This window comes from Gopherus evgoodei, chromosome 6 (genome assembly GCF_007399415.2).
Source record: "Gopherus evgoodei ecotype Sinaloan lineage chromosome 6, rGopEvg1_v1.p, whole genome shotgun sequence".
In the NCBI taxonomy this organism is placed as follows: domain Eukaryota; kingdom Metazoa; phylum Chordata; order Testudines; family Testudinidae; genus Gopherus; species Gopherus evgoodei.
In genome coordinates this window covers 125127682-125139683 of record NC_044327.1, presented here as the reverse complement: position 1 = coordinate 125139683, position 12002 = coordinate 125127682, and the positions used below count along the sequence as shown (strand labels likewise).

The following is a 12002-nucleotide window of genomic DNA, read 5'->3' as shown; positions in this document are numbered from 1 at the left end:
GGTCAGAAAGGACCATTGTAATTATGTAATCTGATCTCCTGTATAAGCTAGGCTATAGAACTTCCACAGAATAATTCCTAGATCAGATCTTTTAGAAAAACATCCAATCTTGATTTTAAAACTGTCAGTGATGGAGAATCCACCATGACTCTTGGTAAATTGTTCCAAGGTTCATTACCCTCACTGTTAAAAATCTGAAATTGTCTAGCTTAAACTTCCAGCTGTTGGATCATGTTATACCTTCCTCTGCTAGATTGAAGAGCCCATTATTAAATCTTTGTTCCCCAAATAGGTACTTATACACTGTAGTTAAGTCACCCTTGCCCTTCTCTTAGATCAAGCTCTTTGAGTCTATCACTTTAAGACACGTTTTGCATAAGGGTAAAAGGGTTAAGGAATGAAAATATTAATAAGTAGGATAATGAACTTATATTTACAGTATAATATAGTGGCCTCACACCAAATGAATCCAAAAGCTTTACTAATTGGTTGTATAATTAATGTACACACACACACATAAAGAAGAGATACGTGTTACCAACCACTGAAATGCAGCCGCATTGGGAATGGAATGCAGCAGCTGCTTAGCAGTGCTCAGCAACACTACGTGACAGTTTAAGACAGCAAGTGGAGAACACTGTGTCTGGGCAGGGAGGGGAGGGATTTATGTAGGTGGATAGTACATGGATTAGAATTTCCCGAGAACAGAGGACCATGAAGCTTATTAATCTACCTCTTCTTTTTTGTACAATTTTCTTTCCGGCGATGAAGCCTCGATTCAGCAAGGTATTTAAGCATGTGCCTAACTTTAAGCATGTAAGTACTGTGATTGAACTCTAAGCACCAGATTGTCATTTACATTCAGGCTCCTATACATTCTCTAGCAGCATAAAGGGCCCTTATGTGGGATATGCCCCCGTAAAGGTCTCTTTACACTGCCAGGGTGGTACGAAAGCAGCTTAATGTAAATAGGCAACAAGCCCAATGGAACTATTCATGTGCTTACAGACTCATGCTTAATTATGTTGCTGAATTGAGGTCTAAACCTCTGAAGTCTCCTAAATGAGTGCAGTCCATACAGATGAAGAGCAGGTTGTTCATATTTGGATGGGCTGTTTTCTCCAGGAAAGTAGATTGTGTGTTTTTCATGCACAGGCCTGCATCTCCGCTCAGGAAAACTCGTTGTGCTGAGTTATCTGAATGGATCCTGTAAATGAAGGGCCACTTGCTGGCAGCAAAAGCACAGACTCTCCAAGTCCTGAATCAAATTTGAATGAGGCAGCTCAGTAAAGCATGGACAGTGCCTTGTGTCATTATTATTAAATCAAATATCTACTCTCTCTCTCCCGGGAAAAAAAAAAGTTAAAAAAATAAAAAAAAAAGCTGTGAATTCAATGACAGCTTTTAACACAGACTGGTAGCCGTGAGGTATGATTCTCTATGCTGCTGGGAAGTATGCATGGAAAAGACCCAACAGGTCATCTTGGCCATTCCCTTTCCACTGAGGTTTATGAGTGCAGAAAAAAAACATTATTGCCATAAAATGGCTATTTTTGGCCCAACTCAGAGTGCAAAGTCCTCCAACACCCATTGATTTTATGATGGCACACAGAGAAAAAAAATAAGGGAGCAATCTTAAAATAATGTATGGGCTTCATCTCTCTAACAGGATATCTACACTAAGCTGGCAGTATAATTTCCAGCTCGAATAGACATACCCACGCTAGCTCTGATTGAGTGCTCTGGTGCACTAAAAATAGCAGTGCAGCCATGAGGGCATGAACGGCAGGAGGGGCTAGCCATCTGAGTATGCACCTAGAATTTCAGAAGGGATTGTGCTCAGGGAGGCTAGCTGCTCATGTCGCTGCATCTCCCTTGCTATTTTTAGCATGTTAGCATGTCCCCGCGAGCTGGAAATGACATTGCCAGCTCAACATTTAGATATACCCTATCACACACCAAGTTTGCTTTTAAGTCTTCATTTTACTTCTGGTATCAGTTTTTGAGACTAATCAATGAGGTAATTATAATTACACTTGCCACTGATATGGCCCTTTTACATATTCTAAGAGTTGTATGAGCATAATTAATCCTCACAGAAGGTCTCTGAGATTGATAAGTAAACCTACCATAGTGATAAGCGCTATAAAAATGCCAGTGGATTGACTAGACAGATTATTGTTATTGTCCTTTTACAGAGGAGAAAGCTAAGTGATCACCCAAGGCCACAGAGTGGGTCGGTGACAGTCAGAATAGAACTCGAGAATTCTATCTGAGATGTATTTGGCTTCACGTTTTGAAAGGGAACTTTATCATGCATCTCTAGGAATACAGCTGTGAAAAGAGCAGTCCAAAGGGCAAATGTTAGCTGATATCTAACCACCGTATACTAGCGCAATCAGACATTGCTATTATCCTGTCATTTCTGTGGTCACCATTAAAATCTTTACAGTTCTGCCTAATTAACATTACCATGGTACTGCTGGTATTCCCTCTAGTGAGTATAACATTAAGGACTTGCAAATGGCAAATGTAAAGGTTTTAATGGTGTCCACTTTAGATCCCCTATCTATTCCTTGGCTCTCTCTTTTTTTTTTGTTTGTTTTTAATGTTGGTATTGTAACTTTTGACTTTCAGATTTAAACCATAGTCATTTTATCCCATTTGCCTTAGTTGAATTTGGAAATGGGAACCATATCCTTAATGCTAATTAGGTGTCACATTACTTAGTCTTCCTGTCCTCATGTAAATAACAATTAACAATAATTTAGCAGTTGTACACTCTGGCATCTTCTAAGCCATACCATTGTATACCATTCCAAATTCCTTTGCATTAATTAGGATTATAAACCAATCAGCACTAATTAAGAAGAAAATAAGTATAATAATAAATGAAACAAAGCTAGTGATTTGTATCTGTTCAGTGGTTCTTTCTCCCTCTGCAGTTCATCAAATAGTCGTAATGCGTAGGAACTTCTTCTAATTGAAACTAATTATGAGGTTTCCCCTGTTACTTTGAGCCTCATGTTCAAATCCCATGAAGCTCATTAAATAAGTAACAAAGCTGGAATCTTTAGCACATATTGTAACTTGGTTCACGTTAATTAGCAGTATGTTCTAAAGGCAGTAAGAGGCTGTTCAGTAGCGAACATGCGATCTGAAGGGACATTAGATAGGGATCTTTAGAGTTGTTAGAGGCTATGAAGAGATCTGAACCAGGTGTCAGTGGGCATTATTGGATACAGCTGAAATGCCACACATCTGCCCAAGGAATAGACATTAAATTACATTTTTTTTCAACCTGCCCCAATATGACCCTTTCCTAATGTCTGTATTTATTTGGAGAAAACATCTGGAGAAACCTGGATAGTTTAAAGTACAGTCATTATATCTAAAGGTCATTTCTGTCCATCAGTATTGGGGGTTATATCCATAGTATTTCAGAAGGTAGCATATATTTTCTACTGGCGCTATACCTGTTATTAGCATTGTTTCATTTCAAGAACTATTAGTAAATATTCTGTATGCTGGCAAATCCACAGATTCCAGCTCTGTTTAACAGACTGAAATTTCTACAGTGGGGTTTAATAGACACTTTACAATGTGTGTGTGTGCGTGCGGGTGCACGCATGCCCTATTCCCACTAAGTGACATGTAAGTACTTGATAAGTATTGAACCAGATTCAGTAAAGGTGAAGAAAATCCACAAGACTATAATTTTACAGCATATCATGCTACAACGTTGACTCATCATAAGCAGCATTATTTACCATGGTTTTATGAGAACTGGCTTTACACTAATCTTACTGCTGTTGCTGAGTTTATTGGGAAATCTCAGATGCCCTGAAACCAAACTGAATTGGAACTAATCATATCTACACTCTATTTACATTTTCTCCCTTCTCAGCTGAGATTCCCAAAATGCTTTAGAGTCATTAGTTAAAGTGTGTTTGTACCCCTAACAGTGACTCTGCCGTGAAGGCATCTTGGACATTCCATATTCATCATCGCTCCATGAGTTCCATCTCAGATGTATGCTCGGTTTACAAGAGGTGATTTTTTGAACTGCCAGCCCTGCAAACTCAGTCTAAGACCTGAGGCCTGGACTCTCAAAAGTGTTTAGGCACCTAAGTCTCATTTAAATGAATGGAGTTAGGTGCCTAAAGATCTGGTCCCGAGAGTCTAGCTAGGCTTTAGAGTAACTTCCTCTGAAGCCACATCAGAAAGCCACCATCACTTTCACTGCTAATTAACACCCTCAATGGCAGCCTGAAAAGACAGAGGTCAAAGACTGAATAGGCATGGAGGCAAAAATACCTTCTTGCTCCTAGAAATGCCCAAATCCATAGTGCATTGGTGGGATGAAGGGACATTTGAACTGGGTAGGGCATGTTCTGCAGCTAACAGAGCATTTCAATCACCAGGACTATTTTTGTATGTAATGTTGTTGTAGCCATGTCGGTCCCAGGATATTAGAGAGACAAGGTGAGTGAGGTAATATGTTTTATTGGATCAACTTCTGTTGGTGGGAGAGACAAGCTTTCGAGCCACATAGCCCTGAAGAAGACCGCATAGATCTGTGTGGCCTGAAAGCTTGTCTCTGTCACCAACAGAAGTTGATACAATAAAAGATATTATCTCACCCACCTTGTCAGGACTATTTTAATCTATCTGGGAAAATGTTATAGATTTCAAACAGAAGTCATTTACTAATATTCTTGTAATACAATGATCATAATACTAAACTCACCCAATAATATTTTGAATTCTTAGATCTGAGACAGAGAGGGAACATTGTCTAGTGGTTAAAACATGACAGTGGGACTCAGAACACTGCATGACTCTAAGTCAATCCTTTCATTGCTGTGAGCCTCAGTTTCCTTATCTATATAATGGGGATAATAATATTTTCCTACTTTTGGAGGTTTAATACAATTTGTAAAGCACTTCCCATCCCAGGGTGGAAAGCACTAAAAAAACAATTAAATTAGAAGAATTCCAACCCAGTCCTTTTCTAATTAACCTAGGCAGAAAGCATGCCCACATTGGCTCAAATTGTTGGAAAAAGCCCTTCCAGATCTCTAGGTTAACTTTACTCTTAGTCTTGATCTGAGATGGACCCTGCCAAGATTTGCAGAGATCCTACCTTTTGAATCTATGAACAATAAAAGCCCTTTTTAGTGGAAGGGATTGGTTTCTGATTTCAGTTATTTTGTAGCTGTAAATGTTTGTAAGGACAAGGAATTCCTTTGCACATATGCATTATTATGTGCAAAAAAAAAAAAAAAAAATCCAAGGCCAATCCAGTGGAATTTTGTTTTTGTCTTAACACAGTCCTTTTATTCGTCTGGGGAATATAATTTAATACTCCAGTATTAATGACAGTAAGAAATTAAGCAGTTATTTCATTCATCTCTCTCTCTTTGTGTTCCTTTTTTTCTTTCTTTGCCCCATTTTGTATCTTTATAACTATGTTTTTAAGACTGTAAATGTTTCTAAAGGTGTTTCCAGATTTTAAGTATTGGTTGTTATTACAATGTGTGGGTGGCTTTACCCTCTCCGTTTGCACTCTCCAGCTTTTATCTGCCCCACTTCCATCCTGCTACAAAAAAAGAGGAATCCAAGAAAAATTAACTCATTTAGGGAGAAGCAGCTTGAATCTTTTTATGATGATGATGATGATGATGATTTTAGTTTGAAGTAAATACCTATTTGCAGGTAAACCCAAAAAGATGGAAAAAGAAAAGCGTTGAAAACTTACAACATATTCCATAATCAAGCAGGCAGGCAGGCCATCCCTGTGTCTGAGTCATGTTGTGATCTCACACTAAGCTGACTGCAATGAAGTTACTCCTAGTTTACTCCTGTCATTGAAATCAGAATCAGACCCACCCTCTCTAAGTATATTTAGGGCAAACAGATGTTCTTTAAGGCTGCAGTGGAAAATTCTGGGCACAGCCATGCTGCCTGTTGCATTGAAGGCATGTGAGGCGAATAGTTGCAACAGGTGCTGGGGGGGAATGAAGTGAATAAAGGAAACCATTTTGCAGACACCCCTGACTACACTAAATTAAAGAGCATGAGGAAAAAGTGCATTGTATGCACAACAGCAAATGAGCTTCTTCAAGGTAAAAGGTATGGTCATGACTATGCCCTTCGTGTCACTGGCTTCTTCTGATGAATGCACATGATAAATGGACAATTTCAGTGCAAAGCTAAGCCATCTCAGACAGCGGTAAACTCCACCACTCACCATGCCTTTAACGCAGGCACAGTCAAAAGCCAAGAGCACCACCAAGGACAGCCAAGTTATGGGACAAGGAAAGTGAGGAAAGCAGGGGGCAGAGTGTGACAACAGGGTGCATAGAGCTAATCACCAGCTCATCTTGGTGACAAAGCATCTCAGTACAGGTCAGCGTAAGTTGGAGAGGCAGCACATTGACACGAAAAGTGATCAGCCTTTGATGAAAAGAGACATGGTGTTTGGTGTATTTTGTTAAGGACACAAGATGAAGTCTATTCCAGGACAAGCTTGTCCTGGCTGGTTGCAAACCTGGTGTGAAGTGCTGCCATCACCTGTGGTTTTGGTGCTGTTAGCTTTTTACTGCCACCTGTGGTCTCAATAGATTTAGGATTTTTTTGTTTTTACACGAACTTACTGCATCAATATTTTTCTGGGATGCTCACCTGTTGCATGAGGGCCATTTGGATAGTCTGGAAATTTAACGTTGGTTTGGTGCATGTGTCGTGGGCGTACATACAGTGCTGGCAAACCCTGTGTCAAGCCCCCAAAATTCTTGAGATTGGCTTAAAAATCATTAGACTTAAACAAATAAATAAATGGTGGATTCTTTTTATTTACCATCTGGTTTTTGAGCATTTAGGATTGACCACAAGCTTTTCTCTGCAACTTGAATGTCACTTTTAATGGAAGCTAAGATTCACATATAATAACATGAATCCTGAAGCTGGAGATTTAAGAAAAATATCAAATATTGTTAAATTCACAATGAAGTCCTGTTTCTTGGACACATTACATGTACTGTGCACTTCTAGTCCTTGGGCATACTGTTTGTCTTGGTATTATTGGCAGAGATTCGCTGGAAGGTAGAGATAGGATGCAGAGGGACCTAGACAAATTAGAGGATTGGGCCAAAAGAAATCTGATGAGGTTCAACAAGGACAAGTGCAGAGTCCTACACTTAAAAGGGAAGAATCCCATGCACTGCTACAGAGTAGGTACTGAGTGGATAGGAAGCAGTTCTGCAGAAAAGGACCTAGAGGTTACAGTGGATGAGAAGCTGGATATGAGTCGACAGTGTGCCCTTGTTGCCAAGAAAGCTAACGGCATTTTGGGCTGTATAAGTAGGAGCATTGCCAGCAGATTGAGGGACATGATCATTCCCCTCTATTCGGCGCTGGTGAGGCCTCATCTGTAGTACTGTGTCCAGTTTTGGGCCCCACATTACAAGAAGAATGTGGAAAAATTGGAAGAAATCCAGCGGAGGGCAACAAAAATGATTAGGGGGCTGGAGCACATGACATATGAGGAGAGGCTGAGAGAACTGGGATTGTTTAGTCTGCAGAAGAGAAGAATGAGGGGGGATTTGATAGCTGCTTTCAACTACCTGAAAGGGAGTTCCAAAGAGGATGGATCTAGACTGTTCTCAGTGGTAGCAGATGATAGAAGAAGGAGTAATGGTCTCAAGTTGCAGTGGGGGAGGTTTAGGTTGGATATTAGGAACAACTTTTTCACTAGGGCGGTGGTGAAGCACTGAAATGGGTAACCTAGGAAGGTGGTGGAATCTCCTTAGATGTTTTTAAGGTCAGTCTTGACAAAGCCCTGGCTGGGATGATTTAGTTGAGGATTGGTCCTGCTTTGAGCATGGGTTGGACTAGATACCTCCTGAGGTCCCTTCCAACCCTGATATTCTATGATTCTAGCACAGACGTCCTGTGTAACCTTGGGCAAGTCACTTAAGGTGAAATCCAGGCTCCATTGAAGTCAGTGGGAGTTTTGCCTTCACTTGAGACCAAGCTATTGCCCTTAATCTTTCTGTGCTATGGTTCTCCATCTGTACAATGGGGATACTCACCCTTCCTGTTTCTTCTGCCCTTTGTCTGTTTAGACTGTAAGATCTTCAGGGCAGGAACTGTCTCTTATTGTGTGTATGTTCAGTGCTTAACACAATGGGACCTCAAATCTGGTTGCGGAGTCTAGATGCTAAAGTAATACAAATAATAACTTTATATCGTGTCATATATGTGTGTGTGCGTGTGTGTACATATATATAAAGTGTGCATGTGTGAAATTAATGTTATTTATATTAATTTTCAGTTATTCCCATCCTGCTAGAACAAGTATCCATTCTATGTGTATGCTCTCTGAAGTGGCATGTATGTATTTTATTAGCATGAATATGGCTGCAATCACATTACTCACCAGTAACAAACCCATGAGTAACTTACACAGAACATACCAAATAAGTGCCAGTAAAATGTTATGTGAGTCCATCCCATCATGTATTTTGTGTACACTTTATATGTTACTGCATGGAAAAGCTCTATTTTAGAAATATTTGAGAGTATTAAGATATTTTATTGGTGCCATCTCTGTATTGCTCTGCTTTTAAAGCCAGGCTGCCTTTGTGATTTTAATTCAGCTGTGTAGATCTCTGGGGAAGAAGAAATTAGAGACAATTTTGAGGATAGGATCAGAGTATATTAATTGAGTTGTAAGAATTACCATAGACGAGGTATGTAGAATGGGAGATACCTGTTCAAACCATATAGTAATGATTTTCAAAAGTTTACTTTCTAATCTAATCTAGCTAGATAATTACATATTTATACATGTACGAGTATATAGTATCTAACTGATATGGCTGCCATTACTACACCATCTGAACAAGTCACAATCTTTAATGCTTTTACATTCTCAAAATCCCTGTCAGGTAAGGAGGCACTATTATTCCACATTTTACAGATGGGAAACTGAGGCACAGAGCATTTACTGGTATGTCTATAGTGCCCACTCACAGCAGCACGCAGAGTACATACACTGCACACATCCCTAGCACTGCTATAAATAGCAGTGTAGGCAGTGAGGCACTATTGAGGTGAGTAGAGTAAAGACACAGCAGAACTTATAGGTATGACCTTACACAGCTCTCTATACAGCCAAGCAGTGCCTACTGCATCTACGCTGCTGTTTTTAGCAGGTTAGTATCGCGCTGCTTCCCTGTTTCCGGAGTCTTTCCCACCTCAGCGAAAGACTCCAGCAGCAGTGAAAGACCCTGGCAGCTCCCCACTGTAATGAAAGGCTCCCCACCATGGGGAAAGAACCTTTCCCTCCTCCCTACCAGAACCTTTCACTGTCACATGTATCTTCACTCCACTGTGTGGATGCAGCCTGTCTTTCATCGTGGAGTACCCTACATGCCACGGCCAATGTAGACAAGGCCTAAGTGACTTGCTGAAGGTCACACAGGAAGTCTGTAGTAGGGCAGGGAAGTGAAGCCAGCACCCTGAAATGAGCCATCTTTTGCAGACACAGACAGCCCGCCTTACATTTAGCCTTTTTTAATGTGCTTCTTTCTAACAAGTGACTTGTAATTTCCCAGAATTTGAATGAAGTGGGACAGAATAAAAGCTTAGCATTACCTCTCTACCTAGTTTCCTAACTGTCTAAGTTTTATATGTCTCCCTAAGTGTCTTAGCTGAGTGCCTTTGTTTCTGAACTTTGAGTTTACTGTGTTGTGGGCACACAGTAGCTACCCAGCTACATGGTTATTTCCCAGATGTCTTTCTTCTCACAAGATAAGAACACAGACTCTTATCTGTTAAGGGCCATAACAAAGTTATGCTAGTCTCCCAATAAAATGAATGAATCTCCCTTTGCTACTATTCAGAGGGAAAACAGCTTACACCTGAAACCAAGAGTTGGATTAACCAAACATGTATTTTGTGAAATACAAACATTCAGATTTATTTGTTGAGCCATTCCTCAATAGTATTATATTTAAAACAGGGTGCTTCCAACGATAGATAGGGTAAAAAAATCTGACTACAAGTCATCCACAGAGTTATGGGCTTCTGTTCAGTTATTTTCTCCCCACTTCTCCTCTGTAAGAACAGACTGTCAAGATTATTTTAACTCCTTTTGCTTCATAAATCTTTGAAATACAGAAATGCAATCTGCACTTTTATATTTAGATTCAGAGTCCATCCATGTAATATGAACTTTAGCTTTTTATGTTTTAATTAATTAGCCACGAAGGGCCAGACTGGGCATACTGAATCAAAAATGTTACAAATCTTTTTAGATGTGCAGTAAGTGGAACCTCTCCATTCACTGAGCTATTCTATAGTAGTATATTGCATCTTTCTTGATGAAGTAAGAACCTTGATTTTTGTGCTGGTGGTTAAATTATGTTTTCACTTTCAAATCCCATTAATGTCTTCCACACACCCACAAACGAATCCTCAGCTGATAGTGGAAGTATTTGGAAAGTTTCACATGCTACCTACAGACCAAAGGAGATCAGCCAGAAAAGAAATTATATGGTTTTGTTTGTTTGTTTCTTTGTTTGACTCTATGACACCTACATTTATGCCATGTACATTTGGATTGGGCTTGAATACAGGTGCGAATTTCCTCTAAATTCAGGTACATTAGGGTCTTGGATTTTGGTCTGGCCTATTACTACAGAGGGGCCACTTTGTATTGGTTAGACCCACATTCAAACAAATGAAAAGTTTGGGGGTCTTCCTATTCACGGGGTTTGGATTGGCCGCACCTCTAGCAGTAGGAAATAACTTGGTTCAACCACGGACATCTGTGAGAATCTGCTGCGCACATGGGGCCTGAGTTCTCATAGAGAGTTGCTTACGCTGGATTTAAGAAGCTATTCTCAAGTTCTGAGGGCATTCACAGTCAGTATGAAGTTCCATGTGGTTCAGGAATGTACAGGCTGTGAACTCGAGTGCAGCAGCTTGTCTGGTGGTCCAGTCTTTTCAACTACAGCAGCTCTGGAGGCAATTGGCCACCTGTAGTAGCTTGAGGCTTTCTTCTGGCAGTCACATTCTCCTTTATCACTTTCTGGTCAGCAGAAATTGCTGAGAGAGAAGAGTTCAGCATATTCCAGAGAATAACATTAGCTATTGCTTAACCCCTGGTCACTGAAGATTCCCACATGTTCCTGATGGGAAATGACTAACCCTGATCCTTTCCTCAAAATGAACTTCGGGGGAAGGAGAGAACTTTAGCACAGGTCAAAACAATTCTCAATTTAGGCTTTTTACTTCTTTTTTTTTTTTTAATTTAAAAACATGTCAGGCTGTCTGTCCGTCCATCCATCCTTTCTCACAGGCACACACATCATATGGCCTCTGTATGTTGTGCTATCTGCTAGTGCGCTTTGATGTGCTTAAGTTGTTCCAGTGCAGTTCTAGCTGCACAATATTCTGTGCCAAATCAATCAATGGTATAACTCCATTGACCTCAGCGGTGTTAAACCAATAGTTATATTTGGACCATTATCTTTTATCGTAACCCAGGGACCCAACTGCAGAACTGCACAACCCAGGGAGATGCCTGGGGAGGCACTCGTCTCTCCAACACGAATGCCTCATGGGATGGTGTAGACCACTGTCCTCTCTACACTGGTTCACCCTGCAGGGCAACGGCCCCACTTTCTCAGCTGCACCTTTGAGGTGTCTTGTGCCCTCAGGGTGCATGACAAAAGGACCCCTGAGTACAGGAGTAGCAATTTTCCTTACCCCTGCACAGAGAGCACAAGTGAATAAAAGGCTCGGGGGGCTTTCTGCTGCACACCCATACACTGAACAGGGATAGTACCTGCTTATATTTGTTTCAACAATCTACAAATCAAGGTTGTTTTGTTTTTAATGTAAACCACTCTGTTTTACATAAAAACAAAGAAAAATAATATAGAGGGAATGACTGGAAAAGGTTAATGATCCTGATTAAGTGCTTGATC

The 12002-nt window shown here is 40.3% G+C and overlaps 1 protein-coding gene across 1 annotated transcript in view; it reads left to right on the top strand.

Moving 5' to 3' along the window:
• The window catches only part of SETBP1 (SET binding protein 1), a 330296-nt gene that overhangs the window by 278236 nt on the left and 40058 nt on the right, over positions 1 to 12002 (top strand). The window lies entirely within an intron of this gene.